This window comes from Taeniopygia guttata, chromosome 5 (assembly GCF_048771995.1).
Source record: "Taeniopygia guttata chromosome 5, bTaeGut7.mat, whole genome shotgun sequence".
Classification (NCBI taxonomy): domain Eukaryota; kingdom Metazoa; phylum Chordata; class Aves; order Passeriformes; family Estrildidae; genus Taeniopygia; species Taeniopygia guttata.
The window spans coordinates 24,324,283-24,345,296 of record NC_133030.1 but is presented as its reverse complement, the minus strand read 5'-3'; the positions used below and the strand labels follow the sequence as shown (position 1 = coordinate 24,345,296).

General features: G+C 48.2%; 1 long non-coding RNA gene across 1 annotated transcript; it reads right to left on the bottom strand.

The window, feature by feature from the left end:
• Positions 1-247: 247 nt before the first annotated feature.
• On the bottom strand, positions 248-20,523 carry LOC140684191 (uncharacterized). The gene is made up of 3 exons (XR_012056119.1): positions 20,119-20,523; positions 16,291-16,467; positions 248-2,533 (listed from the first exon to the last, which is right to left on the bottom strand). It is a non-coding gene; the product is annotated as an uncharacterized lncRNA (long non-coding RNA).
• Positions 20,524-21,014: the final 491 nt, after the last annotated feature.

The following is a 21,014-nucleotide window of genomic DNA, read 5'->3' as shown; positions in this document are numbered from 1 at the left end:
CCTAAATCTTAGAACCAGTGGTAAAGGACAGTAAAGAACATTGATGGCAATCAGCTTTTGAATGCTTTGCATGAAGGCACACACCCATGCTCAGATACAGCTGTATCTATCCATGACGTACACCACACAGAGCTGTACATACATACCAAATTGCAGATCTAATCCTGCAACGTTCACAGTTCAGGAGAGTGAGGATTTGGGTTTTTTTTTTTTGCATTGGTGAAAATATTCAGAAACAGAGGCACAGTGCTAGACAGCAATAATTTGCAAGATCAGGCCATAAATAGGGTTCTAGCCCTGCAAATATTTATTCACGTGCCAAGTGTTAAGACTGTGACTAATCTAATTTGAGATCAAGGGGATTACTCATAGTAGTAACATTAAACTCATGCATGTTTGCAGGATCAGGGCCTAAATGATTAATCGCCACTGCAGCTAGGCACTTTTGGGTCCACCATTTATTACTTACAATACTTCAGCACCATATACACCCAGATCCATCCTGGAGAGTGTGCATTGCTCTGCTGTAGCAAGGAATGAGCATCATATTCTGCTGAATGAGGAAGTATGCAACACACCCCAATAGTCATATGCACAATCTGATTTTTGCAATACTGATGAACCTCCCAGAGGCCCTGGCTAAAACCACTTGGGGCAAATTTGGAGTCATTTGAGCAAGAAGTTGCATATGCGCAGCCTGCCTGAGATGGGCATCTCACATGTCATTTGTGTGCACAGAGGCTCCACTCTTAGTTCCAAGGGAGAAATAGAGAAAGACTGGAAGCACGGCCATTGTATGAATCATACATTCATGCATTCATTTATCTTTGTATTACTGCTGATAATTATTATTACTACTACTACTATTATTATTGTCATCATCATCATCCTCATCATTGTTTTGCAAAAGATGTTTTGACGGTGTTCAGACTGGTCTGTTCCTTGATATTCATTTCTGCTTGTGCTCAGCACCAGTGATGACACTCTACTGCAAAAGATTAACCTTTGACCTTAGGTCCCCACACGAGTTTGTGGCAAACTATCCAGTCAAAGAAAGTGAGTTGCACGTGAAAAAAAAGACATGCTGAGGCAAGAAGGTTTCCAGGCAGCTTGCTGGGAAAATAACTAAGTGATCCAACGTGGATCACGGGGTGCCATGATCTGTTGGGTAAACCTAAGCAGCACCCATGCACTGTACAGGTGACTTCTCCTGACAGCTTTTGGGAACAGAGTGGCATACATGCTTCTCATCTTTTACAAGAGCTCCTTTTGTCCAAGCCCCACTATCTCTGGTTTAAACCAACATTTGTGAGTTCTCTAAAATAAACAGTCCAATGTTGTTTTAGAAACATAAGTAGTCAGGAAAAATCAGTAATGGCTTACTGAGGGAAGACAGAAGACTGTTAAAAACAACAGGATTAGGTTACCTGGAGCAAGGAAAGTGAATGCAGTTGAAGAAAAACAAGCAATTTGGTCATCTACTCCAATAAGTCACTGACAAAAAATCCCTTTAGCACAAACTATTCTGAAGTTTCTAAATTTTTTATATTCAGGGGGTAGTGGACAGAGGGAAGCCATGTGCACTGGCTGAAGAGGGGCAGGATGGGTTGGCTGGATGCAGAAGGAAGAAGGGTGTGGAAGACAGCACAGGAAGGAGAGGATAGGGTTCTGGAGGTGCAAAAGCAATTAGAGCGAGGGGGTTAGAAGACAACAGGAAAAAAAAGCAAGGGAGCAGAGCTGGGGCCCTAGCTCAGAAGTATGGTGAAAGGCCTGGTGCAGAATGAAGGCCAGCTAGGCAATTAAGAGGACAAATTAGAAACACCTCCCATTCCCCTCTGTGTGAGTGTAGTAGAGGGGAATTCTGCTGGGCATCAAGCTTGTCTCTGGCCAGAGCCACCTTGTGTTGTGCAGACGTTGTTTTCCTTCATGTGGCGCTTCTGCTTGACCAAGAATGAGTTTCTGAATTTCCAGAGCTGTAAACCCCCTTCCCAATACACCAGGAGCAGCCTGGGGCTGGCCCTTGGCTCTTGTCCCCTGTGCTGTCACTCTGTGCATGGTACACTCACACCTCAAAGCACGACCGTGCTCTAACTTGCCCACAGATATGTCAAATAACCTCCAAGTTTGATGTGGGAAGCAGAAGGGTAAAAGCTGGGAGGACCATGTGGGAGGAAATGAGGGAGGAGAGTTGCAAACAGAGCTGCATGGAAAAGAAGGGAAAGGTGTCAGAAGGTATGGAGGTACAAAGTGTGGGTGCAATGAAAGAGATTTCAGAGGACCTGAAGCACTGTAGGAAGTAAAAAGAGCCCAAAGGAATATGGTAGATGAAAGCAGTGAAAAATAATGGGAGAAGCTGATCAACTCTGAACCAGCACCCATACCTCACAGAGCTTTGGGGCACTTTGTTTCAGGTCTCCTGCTTGTCATGTGTGCTTCCTTCACGTTTATCCTCTCCACCTTTCAAAGCGTAGTCAGTGGCCCAGGCTACTCTGCAGTCCTTCCCTAACTCCTCTTTGGAGCTTCTTGCTGGTATCTGCAAATACAGGAACATAAAGAGGAAAGTAGTGTTCAAGACAGTGAACGAAATCCAGTGTGGGGACCTGGGCTCTCAGTGTGGAAAGGGTTAGATTTTTCTAGGGATGTGTATGTTTGTGTGAACTGAAGAAGACTCAGTATGACTTGGTACCCCCAAAACTTAGAGGGAATTCAATTTCTTTAATCTCCCTTCTGGAAGTAGAGAAGCAGAGAGTGGGTGAAAGCAAGCAAGGAAACTGAAGAGACCCGGAATTGTGTTGCACACATTGCTTTTTGCAATACAATGTCAACTCTGCCCTCTGGGTGCTGTGACACGGCAGGGCCCTCACCTGCCATTGCATGCACACTGGAAATGAGTATGGAGGACTCCTGGACAGAGTCCAATGTCTCCCTTGCTGTGGCAAAACACAAGGTAAGGTCACACAGGCAAACAAGTGCGAGCTAGGCTTGACCTCTGTTCGAGTGCTGAGCCTACATATATCATTTTCCCTTTCTATACAGATTCCTTTTGTGTAATGGCCTAGCTGACCTCTCCCAGTCACCAGGAGATCACACCACTAGGCTGCAGATAATTCCTGCAGACACACTGGGCAAACCTCTGCTGATGAACCAAACAACCCACACGCCATCTCTCAACATAGACCTTGCAGTGTATCACGATATCAGCTTTCCCAAGCTACTCTGACAGACAATCAATACAGCCACAGTCAACACAGTTAATACACTCAGAATAAATGCAGATAAATGCTGGATTTCCAATTTGTTGTCTGTGATTCTAATAATAGCATACCCAAAGTGAGTGTCTATTTATTAGGCTCCTCAGTTTTTGCCATGCCATTCCAGGAGGTAATGCTAGCAGCTCACAGTTGGTTGGGAAGGGATATTTCTTTTAGCATTTCATTGCTGACTTCTTAGGCATTGCAGTCCTATGACAATTGGAATTTTCTAGAAGAGCAGGGAGTTACCACACCACCTGTGCAGCAGCAAATGTTGTAACCACTAAATAATAGTGAAAGGAGGCAGTTCAGAGCACACAGTGCTATATGGTTCAGTATAAGAGGGGGTGCTGTACACAAGGAGATCGCAGTCTAAATGAGGAACCGTACAAAGAACAATTAGAAGAGAGGAAGAAGGATGGACAAAGTAAGTTATCAAATTTCACTGTGGGTGGGACAGATACATCTTACTATTTTCAGCTTTTAAATCAAATCAGCATCTTGTATTTAAAGACTATTAGTAATTACTGCAGGAGCTTCAGTCCTGGAAGAAGAACCAGGAGATTTTCAGTCTGGATAAGCTTTGTGGCACATGGCTTTAGGGGTATTAGAGGCGACAGGCTACAGGGAGCACATGAGAAAGTGGCTGTGTCTAGCCTCAAGTCAAGGAAGATGTCTTTTTCCCATGTGTAGGAGGATTACCCTTGGAACTTGATGGCCAAAGGAAAATTTCTGGTCTGCACAAAGTGCAAGGATTCAGATGGAGGATTTATCTGGAATTTAGCAAAAGCAAAAAGTACTACCAAAGGCCTGACAAACTGGTAACATGGTGAGAGGTGACTGTCATACATCTCACCTAACTAAACATGTCTCAAGAGCAAGCTAGGCTTCCCAAAGCTTTGCCCATGCCACACAGAGAATGTTGAATGGTGTGGTGTTGCTGTCAACAACATGAATTAGCTTCTGAAAGGAGACTCTTACGCAGCAGCCTTAGATATGAAGTCCCAGGCTTTAGCATACTTCAGGCTCAGTTTGTTTCTGCTGATTTCTCTAACAAATATTATCAAACACAAAGGCCACTGTTTTGTCAGAGCATCTTACATGACAGAAAGCCCTTTGCAGTTTTATTTCTACCTCTGCTGCATTGTACTCAAAATTTTTAGACATGCTATTCTGGGAAACTCATTCAAGACATGAATCTGTTTCAGACTAGAAGTAAACCCAGCCTGCTTTCCCTTGTCTTTTTTTTTTTTTTTTGTTTTTTTTTGTGTTTTTTTTTTTTTTTGTTTTTTTGTATAAAACCTTGCAGTACCTATGTCTTGCTTGTCCTGTGCAGAGGCAGAGATGGACACAGAGGGAAATGTTACCTTCTGACCTGCATGATAAGGGCATTCCCTGCCTGATTGGGCTTGAAGACTGATTTACTGAAGTTAAACAATGGTGGCTGTAGACCTGGTCCTCCCATGCCTTGTTTCTTGAGGAGGTGTTCCTTGTGAAACACCAGTTGGTCACTATGGAGTAGTCCATTATCTCCCCTCTGCATGCTGTAGGGACAGCACTGGTACTTCTCCTTACTGCCTGGCTTTCCCCTTCCTCCTTCCCCTTCAAGAAAGGAATGGGAAGCGGGAAATAATCCAGGGAGCAAGGGAAGACTTGCTGTCTGCAGCCCTGCCCCTTGTTTCAGTGTGGTCTGTAATGACTGGTGAGCCCTTGATTGTGCCAGCTGGTCACAGCCCATGGTGGGTGAAGGTCTGACAGCATTGCCCAGAATTTGGAAGGGAAGGGTTGCAGGAGAAGGCCATGGGCTCACAAGGCAGGCAGAATGAAGGTTGTCTCCCTGATCCTGATATCGCTTAGGACCATCTTGATAAATTTGCTTTTGTCAAATTCATTCTTGGCTGAATTCCATATCCTGGAAAGTGATAAACTGACTCCCTGCACATCTGTCTCCATTTCGGATTGAGAATATAGGACTCTAACAAGCCAATAAACCAAATACTTATTGTGAGGTCCTCAGACAGAAAAACTTTCATTCATCTCATATTTTCTTTTATCCATTTCATTGGGAATTTTGTTTGAAAGCAAGATTTTATGGTGGTCTTTAGCAGTTCCTAGTGCTTTAATTCATTACAGTACTCACACACACCTGAGACCATAGAAGGGCTGGGCTAAAGCATCCCCAGGGGTCCATGCTTCCTGTTCAGTGCTCAGCCCCCCTCTCTTTCTTCTACATTGGTTGCCCTTTGGTGAAACCACCTAAGCCCCAACACAGTGCTGTAGGGCAGGAAGAGACCGCAAAAGGTGGGGAACTGAATGGTGAGAATGGGTTCAGCCACACCAGGCTAGGAGGTGGAGGTGGATGTCAAGTTTGCTTAAAAAAAAATATTCTGCTTGTAAATATTCTTCTTAGCCATTAGTCTTCTCTACCGTCACCTAGTGAAGGAATTAAAAATGTTTGGCAGCTGAGAGCATTTGTTACAAAACCTTAAAAAAACTATCAAGGCATTCCCAGAACCAGCTCGAGCCTGTGACTATCCCTAAGACCTTTCTGTCTTTAGAATTGCTGCTGTCATTACTTTCAGTGGAATCTGGGAGCAGAATTAGGCTCCCTGACTCTCCCCTCACCAGAGCTCCCTGCTTCAGCAGAAGAGAGGCACAGAGAGACCCCAGCTACCCTTTAGGTCCCCACCACTTCTCCCCATCTCTCTGTTTCCCTGGGCACAAGACCCCGGCCAAAGCTCCCCCGTCACTACCTGCGTGTTCTCCAGCAGCATTAACTTATGCACACACCATTCACCAATTGTTCAGCTTTTTTTGTCAATGAAGGCACATTTTATGAATTAGAAGAGCACATGCCCCCTTGTGGCTTGACTTCGCTCCCTGCTCCACACCGCCAGCCCCCTCCGCACCCAGGCGGGGGGACTCGGGCACGGGGAGGCTTCGCTCGAACCTGCACAGAGTTAAAAAATAGCCCACGGCACCCGAAGAGATGGTCGGGGTGTTTGAAGGATGAGCTGGAACGACAGCATGCAAAGAAAGACAGAAAAGGAAAAGAATTCTAAAAAAAAAAAAAAAGGGAAAAAAAAGGCAGTAGCTAGAGCAATACTAGGGATATATATTTGTACAGTGTTTTTGGAAGGGTTTATCTAATTGAACAAAACTGAAAAATAAGGCAGCTGACACATGCAAAGTGCAGTCCCCTGCTCTTCCATGGAGCAGGTACAGCACAGCAAATGGCTTCTGCCTGACCTATATGGCTCAGACACTCGCTAGAGAGCGTGAGTGGAGCTGATTCTTCACAGCCTTTTCTCTCCTCACCCCTTCCAGTCCTTAACACAGGATTTTCTGGGGTCGACTATGGTAGCAGTTAAGTCACAAGAGCCAGTTTTACTGAGAACTGAAATGAATCCCATGACCTAATCCACAGAGGGACTCCTGAGAGGATCCGGGTACAACATTGATTTGGGAAATACAGGATTAAAGACCAGAGGAGAAGAAGCAAGACTGACAGTGCATAACCCACTCATGGACCTCATTCACAATCAGGGTCACATCCTGCAGCTGTTATTCATGGAAAAACCCAAGGAGATGAAGGCAGAACAAACCTCCAAAAGCCAGCAAGAGCCCTAGCATCACGGGTTGTGGGATTGCTGTCTCTGGGATTGTGTCTTGGGTTAGGAACTAGGAATACCAGAGATCCAATTCTACCTATCATATCACTCCTTTCCTAGTCAAGTCTCTGTAAAATGAGGATTTAGTTCTCTACCTCCTGAGGGCTATGTGGCTGAATTATAGATGGTAGAAGGTGAAAAGCAATAAACAAGAAATCAACCAAATTCCTAGCATGAGGGAAGAGCAGGCATTAATATAATTATGAAAAATAAAATCTTTGTTTCTGCAAATGAGGGAGGGAGTGCTGTCTCATGGTTACTGGAGACAGGGAGAGGCAGGACTCCTGGACTGCAATGCTGGCATGTGTGCAGCAGCACGTTAGGCTCAAACTAAGCACTCAGGGCAGTTTGATCCTTACGTGCAGTTGCACATTCTTTGGTCAAGGATTTCCTTGTTATTTTGGGGTGAGTATCTAGCACTGTGGTGCCTATGGGTGGTATCGTGAGGAGGCAGGATGCTAGACATAAACCACACAAACACACTTGTGAATGTGTATAGTTGCAAACCATTTCAGTGTAACTGTCTGTCTACATCATTATAAATATTTTTGGGTTGGTATCTTACCTTTATATCTGTACACAGAAAGACCTCGATCATGATTAAGGTTTCTGAGAATGGACATAATAAAAGTTAAAAATACAAACAGTAGTGGGTGTTATGAATGACCTTTGTTTCCTCTGCCTTAGACAGAAAGCCTTGTTTTTAGTAAGCCTTACACAGTCTTATATAGCTTGTGGGATGTTTTAGTTCATGTGACTGTCAGTTTAAAATACTTGTGTGGAATATTTCACTGGAATGCTTTGCACCTTCTTCTCTCATACTTTGCAACACGAGTTTCTTCTCCTGAGTGAGCAGAGTGTCTCTAATATAAGCAGTGGCAGCTAAACTAGAAATTGCTGTGTATTCTCCTTCCTTGGTCCTGATTCCTGATTCAAAATACTCAGTCTAGCAAATAAAGCCCATTCACAAGTAGGGAGAGCTAAGCCAGTAAACTAGATCTCTGTTTCCTCCTCAGAAATGCAGAAGAAAGCCTGCTAACTTGTCTTTCTTGGGGCAAGGGGTCAGCTCCTTTGGCTCCCAAAATGAGAAGGGGACTCAACACTTGGTGAAAAAATTGTCATCACTACCTGTTCACAGGAGGAAATTACCAGGACTACATCCCAAATTTCTCCAATATGCTTTTCAAAGGTAAAACACACAAAATTCTACCCAGGAGAGGGCAAAGATGCTTTTGTCTTACTAGGTTTGGAGCTCCTGTTAGAAACGTCTGGAGGGTTAGTCCAGTTAGCGAAGACATACTAAGGATACAATATACCCCAAAATATCTTTGGTTGTCCCTGCTATAAGGACATCAATTCCACTAAGTTGGTTGTGTCATGCCCAGTGAACCCCCATCAAACTGACCTGATAGAAAGGGAACTGCTGGTGATCAGGGCTAACTGCAAAGGGCACTGGGAGCTCCCACCATCACTGCTTGTTTGCTGGGGACAGATCCAGTCCTGCTGCTGTGGCCACCACCACTCCCAAGTGCACTGCAGAGGGTGCTCGTTCTTGCTCACCACATTTGCTCTGGTGTGGTCCAGGGACTTTGATCCCTCTTTGGCTCATCTGGGGTGGCTAAGATGAGAGTCCTTGCCTACCCATGCTGGGGAGGCTCTGAAGAGGAAAACTGCTTTCCCCTGCTTATGTCTCTGGCATACCTGGTGGTGCTGAGAGGGTGAGGCTCTTTCAGGTCTTTGCATCGATGCAGCCTTAAACAGGGAGTGGGAGGTAGATGCCTGGTGATGGGCTGCAGAGCTCTTTGTACTGACGTTATTTCTGCATGATAGAAATTATGAATCCAGGTGGTTCATTCCTTTTGGACCCAGCATTGGAAGGGTGGATGGTAAGAAAGCACGGTATAAACCAGGCAAAGGTACAAGGATAAAACTGTCCTATCTATTACCCTGGTATAAACCCCTGTGGGGTCAGAGTAGATATTGCCAGAGTTGCTTGTGCCCACTGCAGCCACAGCTGTATTTTGTATTTTACCTTCCCTCCTTTTCAGCTCCTTGTCACAGTGGGGATGTGACCGTTTGAGTCAGGCAGGGCGGGCAGCCTGGAGTGGCTCGGCAATGGAGGTGGGCAGGGGCACGGAGCACCAGGGCCGGTGGTGGGGAGCATATCCTGCCCCTCAGCCGGGTAACTACATTTACCTTAGGGATGTCCGGGCTTGTAACAACGGGGTTGTTTGGAGTTATCCGCCCCCCAGCATGCAGGGCTTACGTGCCTGTGCCTAAAAATAGAGTGGAGCTCGGCAGGCCCTCCGTGCCGGGAGGAGGGCAGAGGCTGAGCTGCCCCAGCGCGGCGGTGCCGCAGGGGCGCGGAGGGGAGCGTGCCGCTGATGTAACCGCGTGTGTCCCGGCCGGGGCTGGGATGCGTGCCGGCTCCGCGCTGGGCTGTGTGCGGGGCTCACGTGGAGCCACTCCCGCAAGGTGGTGGTGTGGGGGTGCCTGGGGGCATGAGGAGGCGGGGGTACGGGGGGGCTGCCAGCGAGGCCACCCGGGCTCTTCTCCCCCGGAGGGAGCACGGGGCGGGGGTGCGCCTAAGCTGCGCTGAATCCCCTTTAAAAATATGCAGTTTGGTGCCTTACTGGGTTTTATTTCTCTCTCCTGTTCCTCTCTCGCCCTGGAGTTCTGTAGTAGCCCTGAATTAGCATGTCACGTGTATGGCATGTGGAAATGAATCAGGGGCATGTGAGGAGGAGGAGGACGCCTGTGTCTGTGTTTGCATCCAAGGATCTCCTCTCACTCTGTGTTTGCGTAGGTGTCTAGCTCCCTTTTCCCTCCTCCCATCCCTGCCTGCCTCTCTCTCCCTGCCTCCCTCTCATCCCTCCATCTGGCCAGCCCAGCTCTCCCTGCCAGCTCAAGCAATACCTCAAGCAGGAACTGCAGCTTTTTCCCTGCACCCCGTTAGAAAAATAGGGTGGCCCTAAGCTCTGGACATGTACTCAGGGGAGAGCATGAACACACACACTGCCAAATCAAGCTCTCCTTCCTGCTCTCCACCTTCCCTGGATTTTTGCTCCTTAGTCAGCACCTCAAGCCCTGCAGACTGCACCAAGGGCAAGCTTATTAATGCTAACAACAACAAAACACAGCCAAAAACAGAGCCCCAGAGCTGCCTCTGTCAGTTGGGTACATTGCCCTCACCCCCTTTTAGGGGACTGTCACCAGCACATGTCTGCATATAAAGCCAGGCATGAATCAAACCCACCCACGAACAAGGAAGAGAAATGTCCCCAGTGGGGCACGGGAAGCAGGCAGGAACCCCGGGGAGAGGGGCCAAACATAGTGAGGGGAGCAAAGGCTCAGTGACAGCTGAGGGAGCTGGGGAGGAGGCACTGAGACCCTCTTGGGGGTTGCCATGCATATGCCATGGTTCTGCCTGTCTGTTCCAGCCAAGGTCAGAGCTTAGCACCCCAGAAAAGGGATGATGCCAGGGAAGGGTTGGGAAGCAAGCACGCTCTGCACCCAGTCCCCTGAGTCAACAGGCCACATAAGCCCAGCGTTCCCAGTCCCATTTATGATTCTCACTGGACTTGCTGTCCCCTCCCCTTGGGACAAACTCCTCTTTTTTTAGACTCTCCCTCTGTACTGGGTGAGATGGGACGTTTCTGCATCCCCCCCAAAAAGGCAGGTCTCACTCTGACTAGCTCCCAAGTACTCCCCCAGGCAAAGGTTGCCTCAAGATTATTCCATTCAAAGGAAATAGCTACCTAACATCTCCCTCCTCAAATCTCTTCCAAAACAGCTTCTGTCCCCTGTCAAGCATTGGCGACAGCTCTCCTTGTCCACCTCCCCCCAGCTCCTCTCCACCTTGCATGCCATGTCCCCGACTCTGCACACCTCCTCTGCTCTGCTCCCTGCCCCTCGTTGCCTTCCAGGCTTTCCCCTGCCCTCCTCTCCTTGCCCAGGGCCCTGTGCCCTGCCCAGTGGAATGCCCTGTCCCGTTCCCCCCGGGGGCTGCTGCTGCTGCTGCTGCTGGCAAGGTGCAGCCTAGTGTGGCGAGAGGCTATAAATAGCTCTGTAAGCTCCGCTCTCACTGACACCGTTTGGACAGAGGATGGAAAAATAAACAAAGGAAACTCCAGGCTCCAAACAGCAGCTACATTCCTCATGCTAAATAATGTCAGATTTTCCTCCAAGGTGTGTAGGCAATATACAGATTGGCACTGGGGGGTTGGGGGTAGCAGGAATCAAAACAAATTATACACACCCAGTGCATGTCAATATTTTGGTCCCTCTCATTCTGCCCTGTAGTAGTTAAGCACACACAGATTGCCTATATTTAGAAAAGGGTATATTTTTAAATACTCTGAGATGGAGATTGTTTCCATTAATAATGATGGAGCACATTGGAGGAGGCAGACCTGGTGAGGAGCTGTCGAATGTTGCTTTAGTGACATATAGAGGCCTGAGAGATAAAGGACAGGGCAGGAGCAGAACAAATATTTTGAAATCAAGCAGTGATTACTCTGAAGTTTGCAGTTGTGTTGCTATTTTTACACAGGGGGCTGTTTGCATGGGGAGATTGTTCACAGTTCCCTGGTGCAGAGACTCAGACAGTGGAAGAGGAATTATATTATCAGGGGTTTATTTCATTTTGTGGGATTTCCCCTTTTTTCCCTTTTTTTTTTTTTTAATTGAGGACAGAACATACACTGCAGCAGAAAGGTTCAGCTCAGAATGGATGAAAGAAGGGATGGACACAGAAAAAAAGTAGCATTTATTTCCCAATTCTAGGATGCTAACTCAGCCTTGCTTAGAAAGGGCAATGACTGCATTTTAACAAAATCCTTTTTTTTCCCCCCTCCATCCTGTCATTCTCAAAATAGCATCTCCCAGTCTCAGTAGTCCTACAAGGATATCTGAGTAGTGAATTTTCATTTATGTTATGGGAGGAAGTAAACAACCAAATAAGATCTGTACCATAACATGTGAGGAGCTAGACATGCTGGGTATTAAGAGGCTGCCCAAGGAACTCAGTATGTGAAAAGAGAAAGAAAAGAAAAATAAAATAATAAAGACAAAAGGAAAAAACCCCTTTGCACTTACTTTATAGCTGGGTAAATAGAAGCTGAGTGACTTAGCCAAGGCTGTGAAGATAGTCTGTGGCATTGCTGGGACACAAAGCCAGATTTTCTGTCTTGGGGCTACACCCTTCATATGACCAAGAATATGCTTCCATTTTTTTCTCCTAGATATTTCTGCTCACGGAGGGGCACATACTAGTCAGAGCTGCCCTCCCCATCTAGTGTCCAGCATAGTGGGGGGAGACAGTCCCAGCAGCCTCCAAGGCCCTTCCATGTTGCAGTCACTCCTGTGCTGTCTGGCAGTGGCTGTGGTGAGTGGGTGCCTGGGGCTTGGAGTGGCAGCTGCCTGTGGTCACAGTGCTACCACCTGGCCCTCCTGCTGGTGGGGCTATCCAGGGGGATGTCCATGCGCCTGTTCCCGGCTGAGCTGAGTCAGCCCTAGTCCCAAGCTTCCTCACTCCTGGGGAGGAGAGGTCAGAGGAGGCTCCAGCACAGCTCTTCAGATACCTAGTGCAGGGAACTTTAGCTCTTCTTTCCAAGGGTTGTCCTGGTGACACTGGGGAAATCCTCTCCTGAAGGGCCATGACCTGTCTCCTCTCTCCACCTCCTGGTCAGGGCCCAGCCCCTCTCTCCAGCCATGCCACATGGGGAAGGTCATCTTCCTCAGTAGCCTCCTAGGATGGAGCTGGTCTTCACTAGCTATGGCAGTTATCTAATTTATCAGATCTGCACATACTCCCAGTCTCATGGGAAAACTCTTTCATGCACCAAATTTTCCCCAAACTCACATGCAGAGAGAACAGATATGACCTGACAGGTAGGAATGCACTGGGACCAGATGCTCCCCAGGCTTTCTCTTGCTTTGGTCATGGCCTGACCTGGGTAAGTCATACTCCCTTACCCAGCATCATAGAGCAGGAGTAGCTGGGGTAGTCATAGGGTCAGTGACTTGTTAATGCTTCTAAACTCAGAAAAAAATGAAAGTTAGGTGATGGAAGATGCTGAAACGTTTGGAATGTAGGAGTGCTCCCAGCCAGAGTCCTTTTTAACCTGCTCTGCACACACAGACACACACCACACTGCTGGGAAAGGACAAAGCCCTTCCTCAAGTGGTCTTCACCAACATCAGGGTGAACCTAAAATTTTCAGATGACTTAAGAGGATCATGGCAGTTTTTTGGCTTTTTTATTTTTTATCTTGGAGTGTTCAGCCCACATATTTGAGCTTGTCTCTCACAACTTTCTTACAAACAGATATAGTGAAAGGCAACAAACTGAGCTGCCTCCTTTCTCCAGAGGGAGAGGGGTGGATAGAGGTGGGCATATCAGCCTAAGCATACTACACTTGCTGAAAAAACTTCCCTTGAAATATATGTGTGGAGTTCAAATCTATCTTCAGCTAAACCTTTGAATGAAAAGTAACTCGACAGCCTGATTCCGCCCATCTGATGCACAGGCAGCACACCCTACACACAGGAGCTTGGGATTTGGGGGAGAAGGAGTGGAGGGATTCCCATTAAGGAAAGCCCGCTCACTGTCTGCTCTGTTAAGACGTGGGGGAGGGCTCCCCTCCTTCTCAGCGATATGAACATGAGATCAGTTGCCTCATGGTTGTGTAACGTCCTCGCTCATTTGGGAATTCACATGTTGGTGCCATTTAGAGTCAGTAAGAAGAAACACCTTCTTTTGGGGATTAGGGGCTAAGGATTGCTACTGAGCAATGTCACTGGGCTTGTGTTCCCAGACGTTTATCTTGCACCTCATGGAAACTCTTCCCTCTTCTAGGTTTCCTCTCCAATGGAAAGAGCTCTTCACCTGGGGCTGGGGGTGGGAGTGAGCTAGCAGAGGTAGCGAACTGTGTGTGTTGTGTGACTCCCTTGGGAACTGGGGGCCACAACATGGGAACTGAATGGATTCGACCTTTTAGCACAACACAGTTGCAATGTCAGCACGCTGGTAAAGAGTGACATAGCATAGGAGACCAAGAATTTCTGGAAAATTCATCTCGACCTCCCAACCTCCCTCTAGTCTGCTCCTTGGCAACAGAGCATGAGATGGTTGCTGGTTTAAAATGATGGCAGGTTACCAACTTCTGCAGTTGTGCTACAGTTGTATCTACACTATCACAGGTTTGGAAATACACTAATTTACTACAAGCTCTCTTTCCAAACCAAAATAGGCTCTTCTCTTAATGTTTTGGTTGTGATGGTTCATCCAGCTAATGGTGGCACAGACTGCTCTCAGGAGGTTGTCACACAGTGGCAGAGCTGGAGGGCACCTGAGTTGCTTTGTCTAATCTATCCATCTAGCTGGAGCAGAGTCAGCTGCAACCAATGTCATTCCTGACAGATGCCAGTTCAACCTTTTTAAAGGTTTTGCCATTATCCTTTACACACATCTCCTTTTCACAGAGGACCTCCTTGTGCTGCAGACAGCAAGTGCAAAGGTTCAGCACTGGCCACACTCACACCTCCAAATGGAGAACTTGGATGGACCTGGCCAAAGTCCATAGTAACATCACATAAAGTGGACTGGATTGTTAAACCTGGCAGGCAGCAACCAGCTGCTTGTTAGCCCAGAAATATTAAGCAAGTGTAGTTTGAACCTGCACTGCAGAGCCCTGAGTCTTGTGAACAATATAACTACAAGAGGAGAGACATCATACCTTCTACTCCTTCTTTTGGAAACTCTTGGAATCATGAAAATGAAATGGGGGTATAAAAAGAAATACAGCTATAGAAGACAGCTCCAAGGAAGACTTACAATAGAAGGCTGAGGTATAAAAGATGACTCTTAGCTGAGGCCCAGGACTAGGATTTCTACAGGCCTTGATGACAATAAGCCTCTAGCTGACAAAGCAGGCTGCTGTTATGCTCTGATATAGCTACAGGGACAGTGGCACCATGCCAGCTAGGTGTTTTATTCATATTTCATTACTCTTATAAAGTAAGTCTCAAGTGACTCATATGTAACTGACCACATACTACCCATTTAAAGTCATTGTCATGGATTTGATTTTTGGGGGTTAGGTTGTTGTTCTTTCTTTCCTTTATTTTTTTTTTTTAAGATATTCCTTAATTCCTTTCCCTCTGCTCTCCTCAATTTAATTATGGCCATATAATCTGGAGATCTGTAAGGCTCTAGCATGAGGTCTCTGGCTATCAAATTCCCATGTTCACAATTAGCAAATGGAGACAAGAAGAGCAACACTGGAAGAAAGGGATTTTAACCTAAGATGCTTAAGAGGATCTGTGATCCTGTTGTCTCATCACTGACAGGAGGGCCACGGGTGAGGAGGGTTTTGTGTTTCAAGCCAAGATTCAGGACTCTTAAACCAGTATGAAAATCAGACTTTGTTGGACTTTCTAGAGACAGACGCTAGGAGGAATTCCTAGGATATAGGAGCACTAAAGGGATTTTAAGCCACCTACTGTAGTGTTCAAGAAACATTGAACAACACTGATGTCTACTTGATCTTAACTGAGAAGTTCTCATTTCCTCTCAAATGTCTATGAATGCTGGCTTTTGAGCAACACAAGCCTGAAATTACTGAAATTAATTTTTTTACATTCTGATTATCAGTGAATGCTTTCTCCTGATTTTCTTACCCATTTCCTGCCACAATACCCTCAGAGATATCTCACTTAAACTTTGCACTTGTTCCTAGACAGATTCTTGCAGAGAGCAAAGGCCTTCAGCACAATCAAATGGAAGACAAGAGGCTTGGAAGAGTCCTGTTTGGCACCTATGGTGCTTCCCCCAGGACTTCTACACTGCACTGATGTGTGGAGAGCACAAGCACGTGAAACACAAGGGCACACTGATTAGCAACATCATCCAGAAACTTGCTGGCATGCTTTTGAGTTCAGTATTGGTCCACCATACTTTCCATGTCATGTGTGAAAAGTTATGTCTCATACCACACTCCTGCAATGCTAACTAGGCATCCTCAGCACAGTTTTGTCTTATTTTAGGATGAACTCAAAGTATAGATTCAGAATGGTACCATCCCAGAACTAAGAAAAGTAAATGTGGTGTTTTGGGAAAAGATTTCAAGTAAGTGATTGGATAGAGCTCATGAACATTTTGTGTTTCTAGAACAGATGTTCAGACATGAGAAATTCCCTGCTGTAAATATCTTCTTCCCAAGAACCCCCTTCCTCCTGAGGGAGATTTTTTTTTTTTTTAAGATTTTCTCAAAGTGCAGTAGAGTGTAACATAGAAAATATTTTACATGGCTTGGCTTTCTCAGAGAAAATACCATAAATACCATACCATAGCAGCTATGGCATACCTGTCTCCAAGGATTTTGCCTCTGTCCCAGGATCTTCACTGCCATCTCAGAGACTATGGAACCCCTTGCTCATGTCCTGTGCTGTACCACAGTAATGGGTTGTCAGTGAGAGAGAGAGACAATCTCTACATATCTCCCATACAGGCACCCCAAGATGCTGGTTGTGTCCAGTCAGGCCTGAAAGTAAAACAATAAGAGAACTCAAATTTTGTAGACCATTGTGAGAAGGACAAGCATATTTAGGAAATGCTATGCTTTAATTGTCATGGCTGTGGTAAAATTATTCTGTGCTGGTTCTTTCTGCAGCCACAACTGAGACCTTCTGTGGGCTGTGTCCCTGCACAGGTGGTCTCATGGTGAGATTTTGAATTGCCCACAGATTCAGAGGAAAAAGCATTGGAATAAAAGTATGTGGTACCTTGAGAAAAACATCAGACCTTCTCATGGTGCTTAAACATGGGACAGATGCAGCACCTAAAGCAAGTGATTTCTGTGTAATTCCCTCCTCAGCAATGATGCTCCATTATAGAAAGTAAGGATAACACAAATAACCAAAAGCATTAATCCTCTGGTTCAGCTTTCTAAATGGCAGTCTCCTCAAAAGGCAGGTGAGGATCTGGAGGCTTGCAGCCTACATGTTTCTCCACCCTGATGTGGTACCAGAGACGACAAGAAGATGGAGGATACTGTTGCACGTTTGATACTGCAGTGGTTTGGCACTGCAGGTTTAGGAAAAGGAGGAAACCTACCTTGAAGGTTAAAGTCAGAACTGAGAATCCCACCTCCTAATTTGTGTTCCAGGAATTGTCTTTTAGGTGACTTTACACAGACAATTGTGGTTCACTGCCCCTCTTTTTATAGGCAGGTTAGTGACACCAGCTGTCTCCTGGGGGTACCTGAGACTGAGTGAAGCAGCGGCTGCAAAGGGCTTTAGGAACTTCAGTTAAGGGGTGAGGGTAAGAAAATATTAACTGGCTGATAGTAAACATGCAATAGATGCTTTTCTGCATATTGACTACAAGAAAGTGAAGGGGAAAATGACTCTAAGAGCTTCTCCTTGTCATTTTCCTTTAGACTTCTGCTGCCTGATTCTTGTTTCTGCTTCACAGGGAATTTTTTTTTTTTTTTAATTTTTTTTTTTTAATCTGTCATATAGGCAGAAAACTCCTGGACCAGGATTGTGAGGTTTTTTTTTGGGTGGGGACAACTGCAGATAGTACTGTAAAATGTACTAAGCCTGTACATTTTAATCTCCCTATCTGGCTAGATTAAATACATTTATAGCACACAAAATGTGCTGCAAAGTAGAAGCTAGAAGGCTGGCTTTGTTGGGCAGGAGAGAGTTAATCCCTATGGGGTGCTCATGTACGTCAGAGCAGGTTCCTGTCTGTGCAGTGCTCAGCTAGGATTGAGAGCTTTTGTTCCTTGTTGTTTTTCATGATTTCTTTGCATTTAATAGTGTTTGGATTTTTTTTTTTTCCTAATACATTTTAAAGAGCATTTCAAGCTGGAAAATGGGGGGCAGTCTGAGAATCCTGTAGCTTGCAATCCCCTACGTATCCTGAGATATTAAAGAACATCATAGACACAGACAGGACAAGTCCCCACCATGGCTGTGGCTTCTGTACTTCAGCCTTTAGTGCCTGTGCCACACCCTGCGTGGGCAAGTTCCCAGTTCATCTCTCATCACCTGCCAGGGGGCTGAGCAAGGACTAACAAATGGTGGTGCAACTTGGGGTGGGGATGCTTGCACCACTTCTCCCGCTGTGCCTCTCTAGGTCTCCAAAAGGCAGCTGTTACCTGTCCCAGGAGGATTGGTGACCATCAGGTGAAAGACCCGATGTTTTGCTCCCAGGTTCCACGTAATGTCCAGCTCGAAGCATGACTCTCCTGTTTGATTTTTGTCTGAATTTAAAACAGTTTGGAAGAAAGTGGTGTCATTCTCTGAGAATGAATCCAGCCCGAAAGGTTTGAAACTGACAGAACCTGAGGTGCTTTGAATTACAGACATTTGAGGGGAGATGCGGTGCTGGATAATGTCTCTGCCCGCTCCAGAGGCAGAAAAGGTGAGCAGGGAACTCCCTGCCAATGGGCTGTCCCCTGGGCTCTGGGGAGACAGTACTGCTGTGAGAAGCTGGAGGGCACGCAGAGGTGAGGTACTGAGCTGGTAAAAAAAGCTGGGGAGGGTCATCTGTGTGAAAGCAAGCAACGATCGTGAGCTTCGTGAAATAAAGATTAACCCAGCTGTGACTGAAGTTTTGGCCAAAACAACAACCCACTGTGAAAGGCGAGGGAATCACATACCGCAGCCCGAAGGGCGGATCGGCGTGAGGCTGCACAAAGCAGCATTCCGGGGGCTGGGAGGACCGCCCGGAGAAACCTTCCATGGGCAAAACCTCCCCTTGCAGAATCTAGAGCCGAAGTGGGCAAAGCCCTCAGAAGTGCAGTGCTGGACTCCACCTGCCCCGGAGGGGATCGCCGGCAGCACCGCGCCGCCTCCTCCTTTCCAGCCCCGGCACCGCATCCCCCGGGTGCAGCCCGTGTGGGCGGGAGGGGAGGCTCCCCCAGCCGCCGGGGCGCTGCGGTGCCCGCGGGGAAGCCGGGCCTCCCCCGGGGCTGTTCGCCGGGCGGAGGCGGGGCGGAGGTTTCCCGCAGCCGGGGCTGTCCCGGACCCGGGGGTTCCGGCCGGCCTGCGGGGCCAAGTGCGGGCGGCCCCAAGCGGGGGGGCTCAGGAACACCTCCGCAAAACCCGGCGCTCCCACGGAGCTCCCACGGGGACTCCCCTCCCCAAAAACCCAGAACACATCAGCCCCCTGCCTCCCACCCGCCCCGCAAGGGGCGAGCCCGGGCCGAGGCGGGAACCTCGCGGCCGCAGCCCGGGCACGAAGGGGAGCGGGGCGGCGCCGCTCTCGGAGGGCAGCGCCCTCTCGGCTGCGCTGTGGGCCGGGGAGCAGCCGGGTGTCCGTAGGGGCGATCCCACCGGGCTGGGGCCGGCTCAGTGCGGGGGCAGAAGGCGGCGGGGGAGCCCCGACGGGAGCCCCGGTCCCGCGGCGGCGGCGGCGGCGCGGCCCCGCCCGGCCCGGCCGCCTCACGCCGGGCTGCGGCTGCCACCTGCCGGCCGAGCGGGGCAAGGCGCCGCCGCCGCCCCCGGCCTGCCCCCGCTCCCTCCGCCCCGCCGGGGCCGCCGGGCTGCGGCGGGAGCGGCTTTGGTCCCTAGCGGCGAAAGAGGCCGGATCCCCCCTCCTCGGACGGGGACAGAGCGGGATAGCTGCGGCACGGACATCCCCTTCCCCTTCCAGCGTGAAAAACTCCTGCCCAGGCTGTTAGTTCAGCCCGAAGCTGGGGGTACTGGGGAATCAGCGTCGCCCTCGGCGCGTTCCACAGTTTCCATCACCAGCACTTGTCGCACTGGCAAAGCCTGGCCGGGAAAGGAATGCAGGGGACAGGTAGAGGGCTGCCATGAATCAGCAGTGAGGGGCTCGATACGAGAACCCTTTGGAAGGCAGGAAGGGGGCTGTGGGTGTACCTAGGAGGCTCCAGCGCTTCAGGTGTGTAGGCACAAAACTGCACTACCAGGGAGTCACAGGGCTAAAGCTGGCACACAGAGAAAGGCACAGCAAAAACTGGGCCCTGCAAAAGTGATTCTGTCAGTGGAGACTAAGACTGTGGTGGCAGAGGAGGAGAACAGGTAGCATGACTACAACTCAGCAAACCTGATGTGCCCAGACTGGAAAAGAGTTGCAAAACCCTCACATCACAGTGACTGCCCCCAGGAAGATGCTGGGACAGTCCGTGGGATGGGATAAAAGAGGTGTACTGGGATCTTACCTGCTCCTAGTAGGATAGACTATCCATCCGAGTCCAAATAAGTCCAGAGAGGAGGCAATACTAATTTTGTCCTTGGCCACTTCTCATCTTTGCTTCAGCTGCCCATTCATTAACTTGGAGGTAGAGCGAAGAAGGCATGACAGTGCTGGAGTGCTTCAGTATCAGTGACAGCACTTTTTCTGGCATGGAGAAAGACAGAGGCACAGCAAGGGGGAGGGAGGTGGTGGGCATTGCCCTGCAGCCACTGCTCACACCACTACCTGCTCCTCAGCCCCTCTGCTGTTACCTCCAGGTGAGGAACAGAAACACAGCTGGAGGGGGCTGCGGAAGAGAGCAGACAGCGAGGCTGGCTCTCAGCCCCCAGGTGCTCTTCCCTCTTCTTCCTCCCACTCCTCCCACTTTCCTCCAGCTGCTGGTGCTGCTCTTTCCTCCCACACAGCAGCTCTAAGAGGCTGGAGGAGACAGTAAGGAACAGGGGAAGCACTTACAAGCTGACAGATGCCACTGCCTGGTTTCTTTCCAGAGCCCCATCTTCCTTCGACCTTCACTGTCTCCTCCATTTGCTCCAAGCTGGCAGCAGTACTCAGAGAGGTGGCCGAGCTGCATGATGTGGATGAAGCGGGGCACAGAGAAATGTGGGTGCCTGGGAGCTAAAGCTGGTTACTGAAGCCCTGGGAAGAAGTCGCTTTGCTGCAGGTAATGGAGGATAAATGTAAACAAAAAAAAAGTAAAGCTCATGGGTTCTCCCCCCCAAAAACCAAGCAAGGATCCATTTTGCTGGAGATCTCGTGAGTAGTGTGCAAGCAAGGCTCTGAGATGGTAATCAAGGGTTGCTGGTGACACTTTGAAGTGAAAGAGTCACAGGGATGAATTAATTTCCATTTTATCTGCTGTGA